Source organism: Panthera pardus, unplaced genomic scaffold (assembly GCF_024362965.1).
Source record: "Panthera pardus isolate Hobbes unplaced genomic scaffold, ASM2436296v1 HiC_scaffold_11, whole genome shotgun sequence".
In the NCBI taxonomy this organism is placed as follows: domain Eukaryota; kingdom Metazoa; phylum Chordata; class Mammalia; order Carnivora; family Felidae; genus Panthera; species Panthera pardus.
In genome coordinates, this window is record NW_026526666.1 from 58,189,673 (window position 1) to 58,206,405 (window position 16,733).

Consider the following 16,733-nt stretch of genomic DNA (forward strand, 5'->3'; position numbering starts at 1 on the left):
GTCATGGGATATGTGTCCAGCCCTTTGCCAGGAACAGAGTGAGCCCCTAGATTGTCTGTCCCACCAGTACTGCAGACCCAAGGTGAATCATGGGGTGGTTGCCCTGTGTAGATGGAGGGTGGGGGAGATGGATGCCTGCAGACAAAAATAAAAACAATTTTCTCTACATAATTTCACACGGTTGCTGTGAAAATCAAATGCATACAAAATGCTTAACAGAGATCCCAGCTCATCATAGTTGGTCAATACATTTTAGCTATTATACACACTGTGTATATGTCTTGGGTGTGTGTGTGTGTGCACGCACACACATTCTTATGTTTCCCCTCATTTTTTTTTAAAACAAAGCATATATATCAAAATATTAGCAGAGGTTGTTCATGATTATTTTCCAATGTCCATCAAAGTGAATAAATATTACCTTTTTAATTAAAATAAAAACAAATAAACAATAAAAGTAAAATAAATAAAAAAAATACTTAAGAGAGAAAAAGAACGGTCAGGATGAGATTTTAAACTGCATTGGGCTATGGGACACCTGGATGGCTCAGTTGGTTAAGCGTCTGACTTTGGCTCAGGTCATGATCTTGCAGTCTGTGAGTTCAAGCCCTGTGTTGGGCTCTGTGCTGACAGCTCGGAGCCTGGAGCCTGCCTAAAGACATTTAGCCTAAAGACATTTAGACATTCTGTGTCTCCCTCCTCTCTGTCCTCCCCAGCTCAAACTCTCTCCCTCTCTCTCTCTCTCTCTCTCTCTCTCTGAAAAATAAATAAACATTTAAAAAATTTAAAAAAAAACTGAATTGGGCTATAAGTAGATGGAGAAATGATAAAAGAGAATCGCTGATTAGGTACCTCAAATAGAACTGTAGTAGGCTCTACTTGTAGAGAGTAAATCTGTGCCTTGCACAAGCAATCGTGAAAAGGGGTGGAGACATCATAAGTTTCCCCTGTTGATATATGGATACCTTGAATGGCTGAGAGCGTACATCAGCTAGAGGAAAACTGTGGCCTGGACAGGTGTTGATCTAGACGTTCAGACATAGCAGCCAAACGGTACAAGTGGATCTCACTAGCAAAGCACTTATTCCTCAACCAAATTATTGCCCCTCCCCCACACGATCCTTACAGCATTGCTTAGGTGCAGCTGTAACTCCCAAAGTCTCCCAAACAGAAATCCTACAGATGCTTCAGAGGCAGAAGGATGGAAGAAGGGAAGAAGGGAGGAGAAAAAAGAGAATTGCAACATAGGCTAGATCTCAGCAACAGAGAGACAGAAGAAGCCAGAATGATGTAAGATCCACCATAGACAGGGGTTAACTCTAGATGATGCTCCGTAGGAGTGGTCTGCAGTCCACAATATCCAAAGAACTACAGCAGACTCAGGCTATATCCAATCAGCATCAAGGTCCACAGGCAGTTAAACACAAGAGCAGACACTTCTAGATTGACAATTTTCAGAATCTGAGAGATACTTTGGAATGATAGTGTCCAAGCCCTGGGAAAGATTTACAAGCCCTAATTAGAGTTCTAGGGAAGAGAAATGGTGACCAAAAAAAATTGGTATTGTAAAACTGCTTCGGGCATCCGGGTGGCTCAGTTGGTTGTGTCCCACTTCAGCTCAGGTCATGATCTCACTGTTGGTGGTTTCAAGCCCCGCATCGGGCTCTGCGCTGACAGCTTGGAGCCTGGAGCCTGCTGTGGATTCTGTGTCTCCCTCTCTCTCTGCCCCTCCCTTAACCTCTCTCTCTCGCTCTCACTCTCTCAAAAATAAACATTAAAAAAATAATAAAACTGCTTCTTGTTCTTAGGCCTGCGATCCCAGTGGGCAGTAATGTCTAGCAGCACCTATAAATCATCTAACTACTGTACTGGGTGTAGGAAAGCAAGACCAATCCCAGACACTTACTATGGGTAAGCTTTGGCTTTCTAATAAAAAGAAAGTCTTGGACAGAATAGACTCGGATACTCAGTAGGTCTGAACTTTTTTAGGTGATGGGATTGGGACAGACTTCATCTCCACAAATATTTCCAGCTGGGTTTCCTTTGGACAGAGACTGGAGGAAGGGGATCAAGACCGTGGACCTACTTCCCACTGTATAAAAGGAAATACATGTCTATTCCTCACACTGGCTAGGAATTGAGTCCTTCTATGAAATGCTTACTGGGAGACTGTACGGGACACCGAGAATTTTGCTTCTGGTGCCTTTACAGACTTAAGTTTAAGAGACTTTTATATGACTTAGTGGAACTGACTTTTAATACATTTTAGTTCAGCACTTAGAAACAATGTTAACACTAACCTGGTGGGCTGCTCAAAGAGAAGTTATTTGAAGATTTCAATGGAAAGGAAGTTCAAATTAAGAGTGAAGGCATCTCTGTTACTAGGACATGTATATCCATAGTACAAGGGATTTTAAAATTACACTATACACAGCCACATTGCAGGAGGTAGACTCTGAAATGGAAGATTAGCAGGCAGGAGGTTTATGAAGAAGCAGTCTTGGGAATTGAGAGCTTGGGAATTGGAGGAGAAGGATTAGAAGCAGAAGTGCACAGTGGGAGAAAGCAGCCTGGGGTGCAGTCCTAATGAAAGCTTCAACCAAGCCCTGGGGAGCTCTGAAGCTAGAGTAGCCCTTCCAGGTTTTCCGAGATTGGATGAGAGGGGGTTAGTTTTTTTGCCTCCATGCTGCTGAATCCCTGGATGTGAGCTGTCCTGGAAAGGTGGTGTGCCAGCCAAGGCAATTCACAACAGGATTCCCAGATGTTGGGGATCGGGGCATCACATCACACTATCTTCTGAACAGCATCCACAGTCATTTTTGGTGGAGCTTGTGTGCCATCACCCAGAATGGGAAAGCATGGTGTCAGAAATGGACAAGCATCTCTAATTGTGGCAATAGTGTAACTGCAAAGTGAAAATGGTCACAGAGGAAGACTGTTGACGTTCTTGTTTCTTACACTGAAAAACTCCAAAATGGAAAGGGGTTGTTGTCACACCTATAATTTCATATAGGGGCCTGGTGGCATATAACTAAACAAATGCCACCTTGGAGGATTTAAGACTTAAGTACCTGGAAACAAAAATTACAAAAAGATAAATCACAGCTCAGGATGATAATAATATAACTTGTATGATAAACTGGTGGGAAGGGATGTTTAGTTTGCCATTTACTGAGCTAAAATTAATATAACCATTTTATTAGACATATTTAATTCCACCCCAGGGTGCTGGGGTGGCTCAGTGGGTTAATCATCCAACTTCACCTCAGGTCATGATCTTGCAGTTAGTGGGTTTGAGCCCAGTGTTGGGCTCTGTGCTGACAGCTCAGAGCCTGGAGCCTGCTTCAAGTTCTGTGTCTCCCTCGCTCTCTGCCCCCATCCCCTGCCCTGCTCATGCTCTTTCTCTCTCTCAAAAATAAACATTAAAAAAGTTAAATCCACACCAAAGTCCTAAGTGAAATAAAATTGGATATAATTATTTTATCTTGTCTTAAAGTAACTCAGATGAGAACAAATAAAAAAGGTATATATTTTTTTCAAATACTTAAAAACAATAAGTAATAGAAATAGACATTTAGTAAAATGTACTGATAATGTAACCAATCTAAAGTATCACTGAAACATAAATTCTGTTCTTCAAATTTCAGTTTAAGTGAATCACAAGACATATCATTTTACACTGTTAAAGAGATGATCCGTGCTCATTATTCCATTGGTGACCTATTTTTTATGTACAAAAATCCTTCTAATCCATGTAAGCAGATTTTTACAATAAAGGCCAAACACTGACACATAGTGGCTAATCATTTAATCCACAGATGTTTGTCTCTAAAAAGCAAGTAAAATCTAACTTTACACTATAACTACCCAAGGTACCTTCTATTGTTTCCAAGTGTATTGAAAATTAATATTTCAAAATGAATTCTTTAATTTATATAAATGGAAAGTGGATAGAATCATGTTCTTGAGATGAGATCCACATAAATAAGAAGAGAATGATTTCTAAAGAGAACAGGAAGCGCTATGTTAGAAATACTGTTTATATTTTATTATAGCCTGAGAAAACCGTATATGAAACCACTATGGCTGACTAAACATGGATTCTGAAACCTCTACACATGTATCAACTGAAAATACATTAAGGTGATATCTGCCACAGGAAATGTATCTTGCTCCCTCCCTCTCCATGTGTTACATAGTATAACTTATATAGAACATAATATATCTTAAAATACCAAAACCGCTAGAAAGAAGAAATTATCAGGTCATTTAAGGACAGAAGAACAGTGGCTTACCTAACCATAAGCAATAATAAATGGGCTGTAGGAAGAAAGAAGGAAGCGCCAGGAAAGATGTGTGAAGGGTTTGTTGACATGAGCAGTTGTAGGAAATACTGACAGTAGTAGGTGGTTGCTGGAATTTTTGAAATTACTTAACCAAATAAACACATACTTGGTAGTGCAATTTGGAAATATTTTCCAGAGATTGTAAAAAGAGACAAACAAACAAAACAAAAAAACAAAAACCCGAAAGTAAAAAAAAAACACCCAAAAAACAAAAAACAAAAACTGGTCAGAGCTTTTAGCCTTATACAGAAAAAAGACAAGCTGCACATTTTATTAAAGTAGGGGACTTCACACTTTGATAATGTTTTATATGAACGCAACTGGTAACCAAGGAGATACCCAATCCTGAGGCTATCAACACCACCTAAAATTTATTGAGTATTTATTAGGTGTTATGCATTATTCAGAGGGCTTCATCTGTGCTAATTCATTTATCCTTAACAATGTGACAAGGTAGTAATACTTTCAATTTTATAGATGAGAAACTGATGCATACTCAAGCTTATATAACAAATAAGCTGACTACTTCAGAAAATCCTTCCAGATATAAAGAGGAGAATCCTCATGGGGGGATGAGGGGGAGGTCAGAATGGCCTTTTTTAAGCCTTATTGAAGTATAATCAATAAACAAAAATTTGCACATGTTGACTATGTACATATTGGTGAGTTTGGACACAAGCATACATCTGCAAAACCATCACCACAATCAAGGTTCTAAACATATCCATCCCCTCCCAGAATTACCTTGTGTTCTTTGTGTGTATTTTGTGTTAAGGACTGATTTTTAAAGAGGGGAGCCTGGGTGGCTCAGTCATTGAGCGTCCAACTTCGGCGCAGGTCGTGATCTCAGGATTCCTGGGTTTGAGCCCTGTGTCTGCTCTATGCTGACAGCTCAGAGCCTGGAGCCTGCTTCAGATTCTGTGTCTCCCTCTCTCTGCACCCCACCCCCCCCAACCCCGCTCATGCTCTGTGTTTGTCTCTCAAAAATAAGTAAATATTAAAAAATTAAACAAAATAACTTATTTTTAAAGATAATCATGGCAAAATAAAATATAGCATGTATAATTCTTCAGTCATTATTGTTTATATATTCTCCCTTGTTACTGAAATATTTTTTCAGGCAGTCAAGTTTCTTTTTGTTCAACACTGGAAGCAAGCAAAGCCATCATATCTAGTTGAATGAAGTTAACTGTTACCTGTTAGAGAATCTGCTGACTGAAGGTTAATGACTACAATAGATGATTCAGAGACCTTGAACATATTTTGACACTTTTTTTAATTGAAGTATAGTTGACACACAATGTTACATCATTCAGGGGTATAACACAGTGATTTGGCAACTTTATATGTTTTTCTGTGCCCACCACAAGTGTAAACTTGAACTATCAACTTCAAACATAATTTTCCTTATAAACTTCACATGATTTTTCTGAAGAGTAACTAAATTGGCCATTTGGATTACATACTGACCTACTCTTGGGGGGTTATTTTTTTATGTACAAATTTCTTTTTTTAATTATAGTTACATTTTTTTCTCTCTAGATAGATAGATATAGATGTAGATATATTTCAAGAGTAACAAAACTAATTATTGTTTACCCTTAAATACTTTCATCATCTATCTTCTTTTTTTATTTATTTTTATTAGTATTTTTTTAATATATGAAATTTATTGTCAGATTGGTTTCCATACAACACCCAGTGCTCCTCCCAACAGGTGCCCTCCTCAATGCCCATCACCCACCCTCCCCTCCCTCCCACCACCCCCCCCCCCCCCATCAACCCTCAGTTTGTTCTCAATTTTTAAGAGTCTTTTATAGTTTGGCTCCCTCCCTCTCCAACTTTTTTTTCCTTCCCCTCCCCCATGGTTTTCTGTTAAGTTTCCCAGGATCCACATAAGAGTGAAAACATATGGTATCTGTCTTTCTCTGTATGACTTATTTCACTTAGCATAACACTCTCCAGTTCCATCCACGTTGCTACAAAAGACCAGATTTCATTCTTTCTCATTGCCAAGTAGTATTCCATTGTGTATATAAACCACAACTTCTTTATCCATTCATCGGTTGATGGACATTTAGGCTCTTTCCATAATTTGGCTATTGTTGAAAGTGCTGCTATAAACATTGGGGTACAAGTGCCCCTATGCATCAGCATTCCTATATCCCTTGGGTGATTCCTAACAGTGCTATTGCTGGGTCATAGAAATTTTTTTTAATTTTTTGAGGAACCTCCACACTGTTTTCCAGAGTGGCTGCACCAGTTTGCATTCCCACCAACAGTGCAAGAGGGTTCCCGTTTCTCCACACCCTCACCAGCATCCATAGTCTCCTGGTTTGTTCATTTTAGCCACTCTGACTGGCGTGAGGTGGTATCTCAGTGTGGTTTTGGTTTGTATTTCCCTGATGAGGAATGACGTTGAACATCTTTTCATGTGCCTGTTTGCCATCTGGATGTCTTCTTTAGAGAAGTGTCTATTCATGTCTTCTGCCCATTTCTTCACTGGATTATTTGTTTTTCAGGTGTGGAGTTTGGTGAGATCTTTACAGATTTTGGATACTAGCCCTTTGTCCGATATGTCATTTGCAAATATCTTTTCCCATTGCGTTGGTTGCCTTTTAGTTTTGTTGATTGTTTCCTTTGCTGTGCAGAAGCTTTTTATCTTCATAAGGTCCCAATAGTTCATTTTTGCTTTTAATTCCCTTGCCTTTGGGGATGTGTCAAGTAAGAAATTGCTGTGGCTGAGGTCAGAGAGGTTTTTTCCTTCTTTCTCCTCTAGGGTTTTGATGGTTTCCTGTCTCACATTCAGGTCCTTCATCCATTTTGAGTTTATTTCTGTGAATGGTGTAAGAAAGTGGTCTAGTTTCATTCTTCTGCATGTTTCAGCATCTATCTTCTAAGAATAAGGACATTCTCTTAAGATAACTGTATATAATTATCATACTTGGGAAATTTAAATTTAATATTATTATTTAATTTGCAATCCTTCTTTACATTTGCCTAATTGTCCCCCGTCTGCCCCCTTTTTTTCCCTCTGGGATCCAGAGTCAAGGATCATCCCTTGTGTTTATGGCCATATCTCTTTTATCTCCTCTAATCTAGGTTCGTTCCCCAGCTGGGTGCATGCACGCACACATCTATGTATGCATTGTGATATTTCATGACAGCAACATTTTTGAATAGTCTAGTCCAGCAAGATTTGTCAGATTTTTTCTTCATAAGATTTATTTCATGATCATGTTTAGCAGAGATTATATTGTGAGCTCAGTGCATCACTTTGGCAGGAACATGGTATTGGATTGTCCAATTATGGGGGGGGGGTGTTAAATTTTATCATTTGGTTAGTATGGTGTCCATCAGATTTCTCTATTGTAAAGATATTTCTCCCACTGTAATTAATAAGTAATTTGAGACTGTGTGAATATATGATTCCTCAAAAGTTTATCACACACTGCTTTTAGCATCCATGTTAATTACTGCCTGAATTAATTATTGCTATGGTGGTCATAAGATGGTGATTTTCTATTTCTATCATTCCTTTATATCTATTAGTTGGTACTATTCTATTTTTTATAATAAAAAAAGTTTTCCTCTTCTGTCCATACCCACCTTTATTTTTCTAAGTGTAAATATGGATTCATGCATTTATTTTTATTCAATGTGATATAATCCATTCTTGTCACTATTCATTTTAATCATCAAACTGTCCCAATGTCAGCCAGTGGGAACACCTTCAAGTTGGTCTCTTGTCCTTTCTGCATCCCTCCCCTTCTATGCTTCCTGGGACAAGATGTTCCAGATTTCCTTGGTGTTTTCCTGTCCCTATCCTGGAATCATCCATTTCTCTAAGAGACCTTGGCTCCGTTTTGTGAGGAATGATGTTTAGTATGGCTGAATTTCTGTAACCAAACCAGGTTCCATTTTATAATTATAATTTCATTCCTCAGACATTAGATTTTAGTTCCCTGTTAAACAAGGACATTTCTGTAAAAATTTAATATTGAACCTACTAGTCATTTATTATACTTTAGGGTGAAAGTATTTATTACTCCATGTATTTTATAAAGGATAGGAAGCCCAGGGAATGACAACACTGGACAATGGAGGAGTGAGAGGGAATAAAAGAAGGCTGGCGACAATTTTTTCTTTCCCAGGCACCATCACACATGGCATAAATTCATTCTCACATAAATCCTTATTTCTGCAACTGAGGAAGTAACCTGCTCAAAGTTGCCATGTGTATGGCAGATATCCCAGAACCAACCCCCTTTTTAATTTAATCCTAGAAACCTCATCTGTACCTTCTCCTACACCATGCCATTTTGCAAGCCAAACAAGGAGGTCCATGAGCTGAGAAGACAAAGTTCAACCTCTTCAAGGGTTGGGAAAGGCAAGCTGTGAACATGCTGCCTTCCTATTTCACTTGAACTTATTCATTGTGACTTACGTGTGCAGCAACCCTCACAAACGTTGTCCTTTGGTTGAAAAAATACCTTCAAGTGTTTCTACAGCTCAGACTCAGGAAGTCTGTGGGAAACAATTATATTTCATTTGCTTTCAGTGTTGATTAAAAAGAACAGATAAGCATCTCAAATTGAATGCTGTCTCGGTTGGATTATTCTTTACAAGTATTACCTATTGCCAGAAGTTAGTGCTAGCGGTGGGAAAGCTTGTTGCGGGCTTGTCAGGGAGAACTGAGGCAAGCTGCCTGAAAAACAACCTTGGGTACAAAGCCCAGAAAAACATGTTTTTCTCCCCCTTCTTCTTATTACCTTGGTAAGGTTCCTGAACTCTCTTGGTTCCCAGTTTCTCACTATAAATGGGGATAATAATAGTTTGCCTGCCTGAAGAAAGGAAGCAGGATATCTAGGGCAACATCAACAACCACATTTTAAGTGCATTCTATGAATAGGGCATTTCCTTTCACATTGGAAATGTGGAGAAATATAAGGCAGAGTCTCTACCCTCACTATGCTTGCCTTGTAATTAGGGGTGCTGGACTTGCACATAAAAAAGTCAAATAAACCACACAGAGAATAGTTGTAACAGATCATGTGAGTGTCAAAGATGAGAGAAAGGATCAATCACCAAAGATATTATAAGCCTCTCAATTTAAAATAATAATAAAATACAACTTTCTCTTTTTTCCTACCAATGTTCTAAAGAAAAGAAAGAACATGGAGGGAAGGAACAAAAGGATCAGTGAAAAGTGAAGGGGTGAAGGGAAGGAAAAGACATAGAAGGAGCAATAAAGGTCACTGCATAGGTAAATATCTATCAGTATTTTAATTTGGAATTCCTTAGTTTTCTTATATGATTTAAAAAAACTGTAAGATAATTATAAATCTATGTTGATGGGCTCACAATGTATAAAAATATAATCTGTGACAATAACAACATAAAGGGAAGGATGGAATTGTATAGAAGAAAACTCTTACATATAATTGAAACTAACTTTTTTCTCATTCAAACTATATCTCTATAAATTAAATTGTTAATTGTAATCCTATAATTAGATGGTAAACCACTAAGAAAATCACTTAAAAATGTGTAGAAAAAAATGAGAAAGGAATCAACATGGTATGCTAGAAAATATATATTTAACACAAAAGAAGGCAGTTATGGAGAAAATGAGGAAAAAGAAAAGATATAAGACATGTGAAAAATATATGGCCAAATAGAAGTCCTAATTTATCAGTAACTGCATTAAATGTAAATGGAATAAAACTCCAACCAAAAGGCAAATAATAGGAGAATGGAGTAAAAAACATGATTCAGTCACATGCTATCTACAAGAGGCTCACTTTTGATCCAAAGAAAGCTAAGGTGACAATTAAAGGATGTGAAATATACTCCATGCAAATACTCACCAAAAGACAGCTGGATTGGCTATATTAATATCAGACAAAATAGAGTTTAAGAAAAAAATGTTACAACAAACAAAGAAGGACATTACATAATGACTAAAAAACCCATCAAGAAGATATACCAATTATAAACACAAAAACCAAGTCCCAAAATATGTGAAGCAAAAATTGACAAAGAAAAAAATAGAAAGCTCAACAATAACAGTAGGGCATTTATATACTCCACTTTCAATAATGGATACAACGATGAGACAGAAGATCAACAAGGAAACAGAAGACTTGAACAACACTATAAACCACCGAGATCTAAGAGATATATATAGAACACTCTACCCAACAGCAGAATATACATTCTTCTCACGTGCCCATGAAACATTCTCCAGAAAAGACCACACCTTAGGCCATAAAATAAATCTCAATACATTTTAAAAGACTGAAGCCATACAAAGCATTTCCTCTGACCATAATAGAACAAAATTAGAAATAAACTACTAGAAGTAGGAAACTACTAGAAGAAAACAGAGGAAAATCTCATGAAATCTGTGTTTGGCAATGATTTCTTGCATATGATTCCAAAAGCACAAGCAACACAAGGAAAATTACAAGAGCAATTAAACTAAAAAGCTTCCACATAGCAAAGGAGGCAGTCAATAGAGAAGGCAAACCAAGAATGAGAAAAATAGTTTAAAATGATATAGCTGATAAGGGATTAATAACCAATACGTGTAAGGAATTCCTACAAATCAGCAGCAAAAATAAATAAATAAATAAATAAATAAATAAATAAATAAATAAATAACTTCATTAAAAAATAGGCAAAGAACTTGAGTTGACATTTCTTTTTTTTTTTTTTAACGTTTATTTATTTTTGAGACAGAGCATGAACAGGGGAGGGTCAGAGAGAGGGAGACACAGAATCTGAAACAGGCTCCAGGCTCTGAGCTGTCAGCACAGAGCCTGACGCGGGGCCTGAACTCACGGACCGCGAGATCATGACCTGAGCCGAAGTCGGCCGCTTAACCAACTGAGCCACCCAGGCGCCCCTTGAGCTGACATTTCTATAGAGATGGTGTGCAGTGGCCAACAGATTTATGAAAAGATTCTCAACATCACTAATCACCTGAGAAATGCATGTCAAAATCACAACGAGATATCACTCACATCTGTTAGGATGTCTATTATGTTAAACAAATAACAAATGTTCCTAAGAATATGGAGAAACTGGAGCCCTTGTACACTGTTGGTACATGTAAAATACAAAATGGTGCAGCCCCTGTGGAAAACATTATGGAGTTTCCTCAAAGAAATTAAGATTAGAATCACCATCTGATCTAGCAAGTATATATCCAAAGGTATTGAGATTAAGACTTCAATGAGATACATGCACTCCCACATTCATCACAGCATTATTTCAACAGCCAACATATAGAAGTAACCTAAATGTCCATCAACAGACGAATGTGGTGTATACATACAATGGAATATTATTCAGCTTTAAAAAGAAGGAAATCCTGCCATATGTGACAACATGGATAAGCCTAGAGGACATTATGCTGAGTGAATTAAGCCAGTCACAGGACATACTGCCTGATTCTACTTACATGAGGTATCTAAAATAGACTCTTAGAAACAGAGAGTAGAATGGTGGTTGCCAAGGGCTGGACAAAGGGTAAAATGGGGAGTTGCTGTTTAATGGGTACAAGGTTTCAGTTATGCAAGACCAATAAGTTCTAGAGATCTGCTGTACAACACTGTGCCTATAGTTAATGATACTGTAGTTTGCACTTAAAAATTTTTAAGAGAGTAGATTTCATGTTTAATGTTCTTACTACACATGCGTAAACACACACACAAATCCTTTTGGAAGAATAGAGAGAGGGAGAGAAGGAGGAAGGAAGAAAAAAAAGAACAGGAGAGCTGGCAAATTCACAAATATGTGGAAATTAAACACATTCTTAAACAATGAATGTGTCAAAAGAGAAGTCACAGAAAATTAGAACATACTGTGAGAAGAATTAAGGAAATACAACACCAAAACTTAAGTGATTCAGTTAAACAGTGCTTGCTCAGAGGGAAATTTATGGTTCTAAATGCCTACATTTTATTTTATTTTTATTTTTTTTATTTTTTAATTTTTTTTAACGTTTATTTATTTTTGAGACAGAGAGAGACAGAGCGTGAACAGGGGAGGGTCACAGAGAGAGGGAGACACAGAATCTGAAACAGGCTCCAGGCTCTGAGCTGTCAGCACAGAGCCCAACGCGGGGCTCGAACCCACGGACCGTGAGATCATGACCTGAGCCGAAGTCGGACACTTAACCAACCGAGCCACCCAGGCGCCCCATAAATGCCTACATTTTAAGGAAAGAAAAATCTTGTATCAGTAATATAACCTTCCCAAGCAACTAGCAAAGAAAGAGCAAACTAAACCCAAAGCAGCAGAAGGAAGAAAGCAATAAAGATCTGAATAGAGATAAATGAAATAGAAAATAGAAAAAGAAGCGACGCCTGGGTGGCTCAGTCAGGTAAGTGTCCAACTTTGGCTCAGGTCATGATCTCATGGTTTGTGAGTTTGAGCCCCACGTCGGGCTCTGTGCGGACAGCTCAGATCCTAGAGCCTGCTTCTGATTCTGTGTCTCTCTGCCTCTCTCCCACTCGCACTCATACTCTCTCTTTCAAGAATAAATAAACATTAAAAAAATTAAAAACAAAAAGAAAATAGAAACAGAATAAATGAAATAAAAAGTTGGTTCTTTGAAAAGGTAACAAAATTACCAAACGTTTAGCTCTACTAATTAAGGGGGGAATAAAACTCAAACTACTAAGGTAAAAAATGAAATGGGACATTGCTGTTGACTTTATAGAAATAAAATTATTATAAGAGAATACTATTAACATTTTTAAGGTGATATTTTACATCATTTTGTTAAACACACACAGCCCCTAGAGTACACAGCTGACACGTAATGATCTCACATAGAACCGCCATTTCAAGCCACATGCAATTATACCATGCTCTTTTACACCTGGTCCATTGCCAGCAAAGCCTGGAAGTGTATTCTTTTTTTTTTCTTAGTTTTAATTTAAATTCCACTTAGTAAACACAGTGTAATATTGGTTCCAAATGTACAATGTAGTGATTCAACACTTCTACACAAGCCTGCTGTTCACCACGACAGGTGCACTTCTAAATCCTCATCCCCCACTTCCCCTATCCCTCCATTTACCTCCCCTCTGGTAACCACCAGTCTGCTCTCTATAGTTAAGAATTTGCTTCTTGGTTTCCCCCCCCCCCCCGTCTTTTTTTCCCTTTGCTCATTTTTTGTTGTTGTTGTTTCTTAAGTTCCACATACGAGTGAAATCATATAGTATATGTCTTTCTCTAGCTGACTTATTTTGCTTAGCATAATACTCTCTAGTTCTGTCCATGTCGTTGAAAATGGCAATATCTTGTTCTTTTTATGGCTGAATAATATGCCATTGTATATACATATATATACATATATGCATATATCAATCACATCTTCTTTATCTATTCATCAATCAATGGACACTTATATATCAACAAATTGGATAACCTAGATGAAATAGACAAATTCCTCAAAACACACAAACTACACACACATCAACTATCAAAACTGACTCAAGAAGAAAAATAGAAAATCTAAATAGACCTAAAATAAGGAGATTGAATCAATAATCAAACGCCTCCAACAAAGAAAAGCTCAAGACTTGATGGCTTCACTGGTAGAGCTTACTGTTTGTTTTAAGAAATAAAACCAATCCTTCTGAAAGTCTTCCAAAAAATAGAAGGAGGGAACACTTTATTCTATGAAGCCAGTATTGCCCTGATATCAAAACCAGACAAAGACATCACAAGAAAATAAAATGGTAGGGCAATATCCCTTATGAATATAGGTGCAAAAGTCCCTAACAAAATACTAGCAAACCGAATCTAACAGCATATTTAAAGGACTATATCCCATACCCACGTGGAATCTATCCCAGGAATGCAAGGATGGCCCAGCATAGGAAAAACAATCAATATAGTTTACCATATTAATAGACAAAAGGGAAAAAGCCACACAATCATCACAATTGATGCAGAAAAAGCATTTGACAAAATTCAATAATCTTTCATGATAAAAATACTCAGAAAAGTGGGAATAAAGGCAACTTCTTCAACGTGATAAAGTGCATCTATGAAAATCCCACTCAGTGTGAGAGACTGAAAGCTTTCCCTAAGATCAGAAACAAGACAAGGATGTCTGCTCCTGACACGTCTATTCACCATTGTACTGGAAGTTCTAGCCAGAGCGACAAAGATGGAAAAAGAAAGAAAAGGCATTCCCAATTGGAAAGGAAGAGGCCAAGCTATCTCTAGTCACGGATGACATGAATATATCATATAGACAAGTTTTAAATAAAAAAAATTATGTGCGAATGTTTATAGCGGCACTATTTACAATAGCCAAAATGTGGAAACAACCCAGTGTCCACCAAGAGATGAATGCATAAATAAAATGTGGCATACATATTCAATGGGATATTCGTCAGGAATAAAGTACTGATTCATACTACAACATGGAGGAACCTTGAAACATTATGCTGTGCGAAGGAAGCAAGACACTAAAGGCCACAGACACGGAAGGCCGATTAGGGGTTGCAAGGTGCTGTGGGGAGAGGGGAATGGCCAATGATTGTTCAATGGGTGTAGTAATCCTTTGTGGAATGATGAAGGCCTTTTGGAATTAGAAAGTGTTAATACTTGCAAACTATTTTACCTCAATTAAAAAAAATACAGAAGAGGAAACATTTAATACTTCTATTTTATGCCCAGACTTGGGCTGGTAATTTTCCATCTGTTTTCTCACTGATCCAAGTGGACATTTGTCCATAAAGAGGTCATGACTTAATTGAAGGGAATTTGCAAACTGGAATTAAAATTTCAGAATTTGCTCTAATTCCACCTCCTCTATGAAGCATCCCCTTAACACTCCTAAAACAGAGAAAAAAAAAAAAAAGCTACACAGTATATAATGCTACCCTCAACCTTCTGATATCTGAACATATTATGCTTTGGTTTTATTTTTACATTTGTTTTCTCTTACAAAGTGACATGTTTATCATCTCTCTTAACTAGTCTGTAAGCTCCTCAAAATCAGGACCTGTCCTTTGTTTTTACATTTCTGTGCTCAGCACATAGTACATGCTCAAGAAAGGTTTTCACTGGCCAGCTGGAATTTCATATTTGGTTCCTGTAAGCATACTGCGTTAATGGCTCCTAAAATACCCATGTCTGTTTCACTTGCCTGTGCAACACTCAGCATCTATTTCCCAGAATGAAACTAGGTCACATCTGGGACACATGAACAGTGTTAAGAAAAGTTCCCTCTGAAACACAAAACCCTTAAGTGTATATCAAGTATAATCGAGCTGATCATGCCAAAAAATTGTAAAGGATTAAAACATTGCTTCATTATTACATTTTTGGTCTTGGCTCTTATACTTCATTTAATAAGTTTTATAGCAACAGAATGATTTACACATGTTGAAAATCAAAACAGGATGAAAATGGCAAAAAAAAAAAAAAGAAAGTGTTTTACTTTATGAGTCTTTTTCTTTGTGAGTTCTCCCCTACACTGTGGTTATTTTATACAAGATCTGTCTGGTTATGGAGACACCTTGTACACAAAGGATCTAAGACCTCTCTGCTCTCCTATAAAAAACATTCATCAAAAGAGAAAAATATATATAGATATATATTATATACATAGGTATATAATACACACACACACACACACACACACACACGCCAATAAAGAGGATCTGAGGAAGAGGGCCTCTCCTGATCAAGTCACATATAGGATAGTTTATTAAGAGAAATGCGTGGGATGAGCTGACTTTGGTGGTTTCTGGGAATAATAACAGAATTTACTGGATGCCCACAAACCTTTTGTTGTGTCTGTGCTAGACCCCGCGAACAATACATTTCGGGGGCACTGGTTCCTTTATTGTTTTAGTCATTCTTCAATTGACCCCCTTGTTTGTATGTGAAAAGGTGGTAAAATATTTATTTTCTGTTGACACATTTTTTGAAAATTATGCAATGGGTTCAGTGCTAAGCACGGAGCCTACTTAGGATTCTCTCTCCCTTTCTCTGTGCCTGTCCCCCACCTGTGATTTCTCTCTCTAAAAATAAATAAATTTTTAAAAATTAAAAAAAAGAGGGGTTTCTGAGTGGTTCAGTTGGTTAAACATCCGACTTTGACTCAGGTCATGATCTCACAGTCTGTGAGTTCAAGCCCCATGTCAGGCTCTGTGCTGACAGCTCAGAACCTGAAACCTGCTTCAGATTCTGTGTCTCCCTCTCTCTCCCTGCCCCTCTCCTGTTCACATTCTGCCTCAAAAATAAATAAACATAAAAAAAAAGAAAATTGTAAATCATTCCAAAAAGTGGTTAGGCATTTGAGAGTACTAGTCATTCCATTAATGATGTTATACCCACTCGCGTCCACTA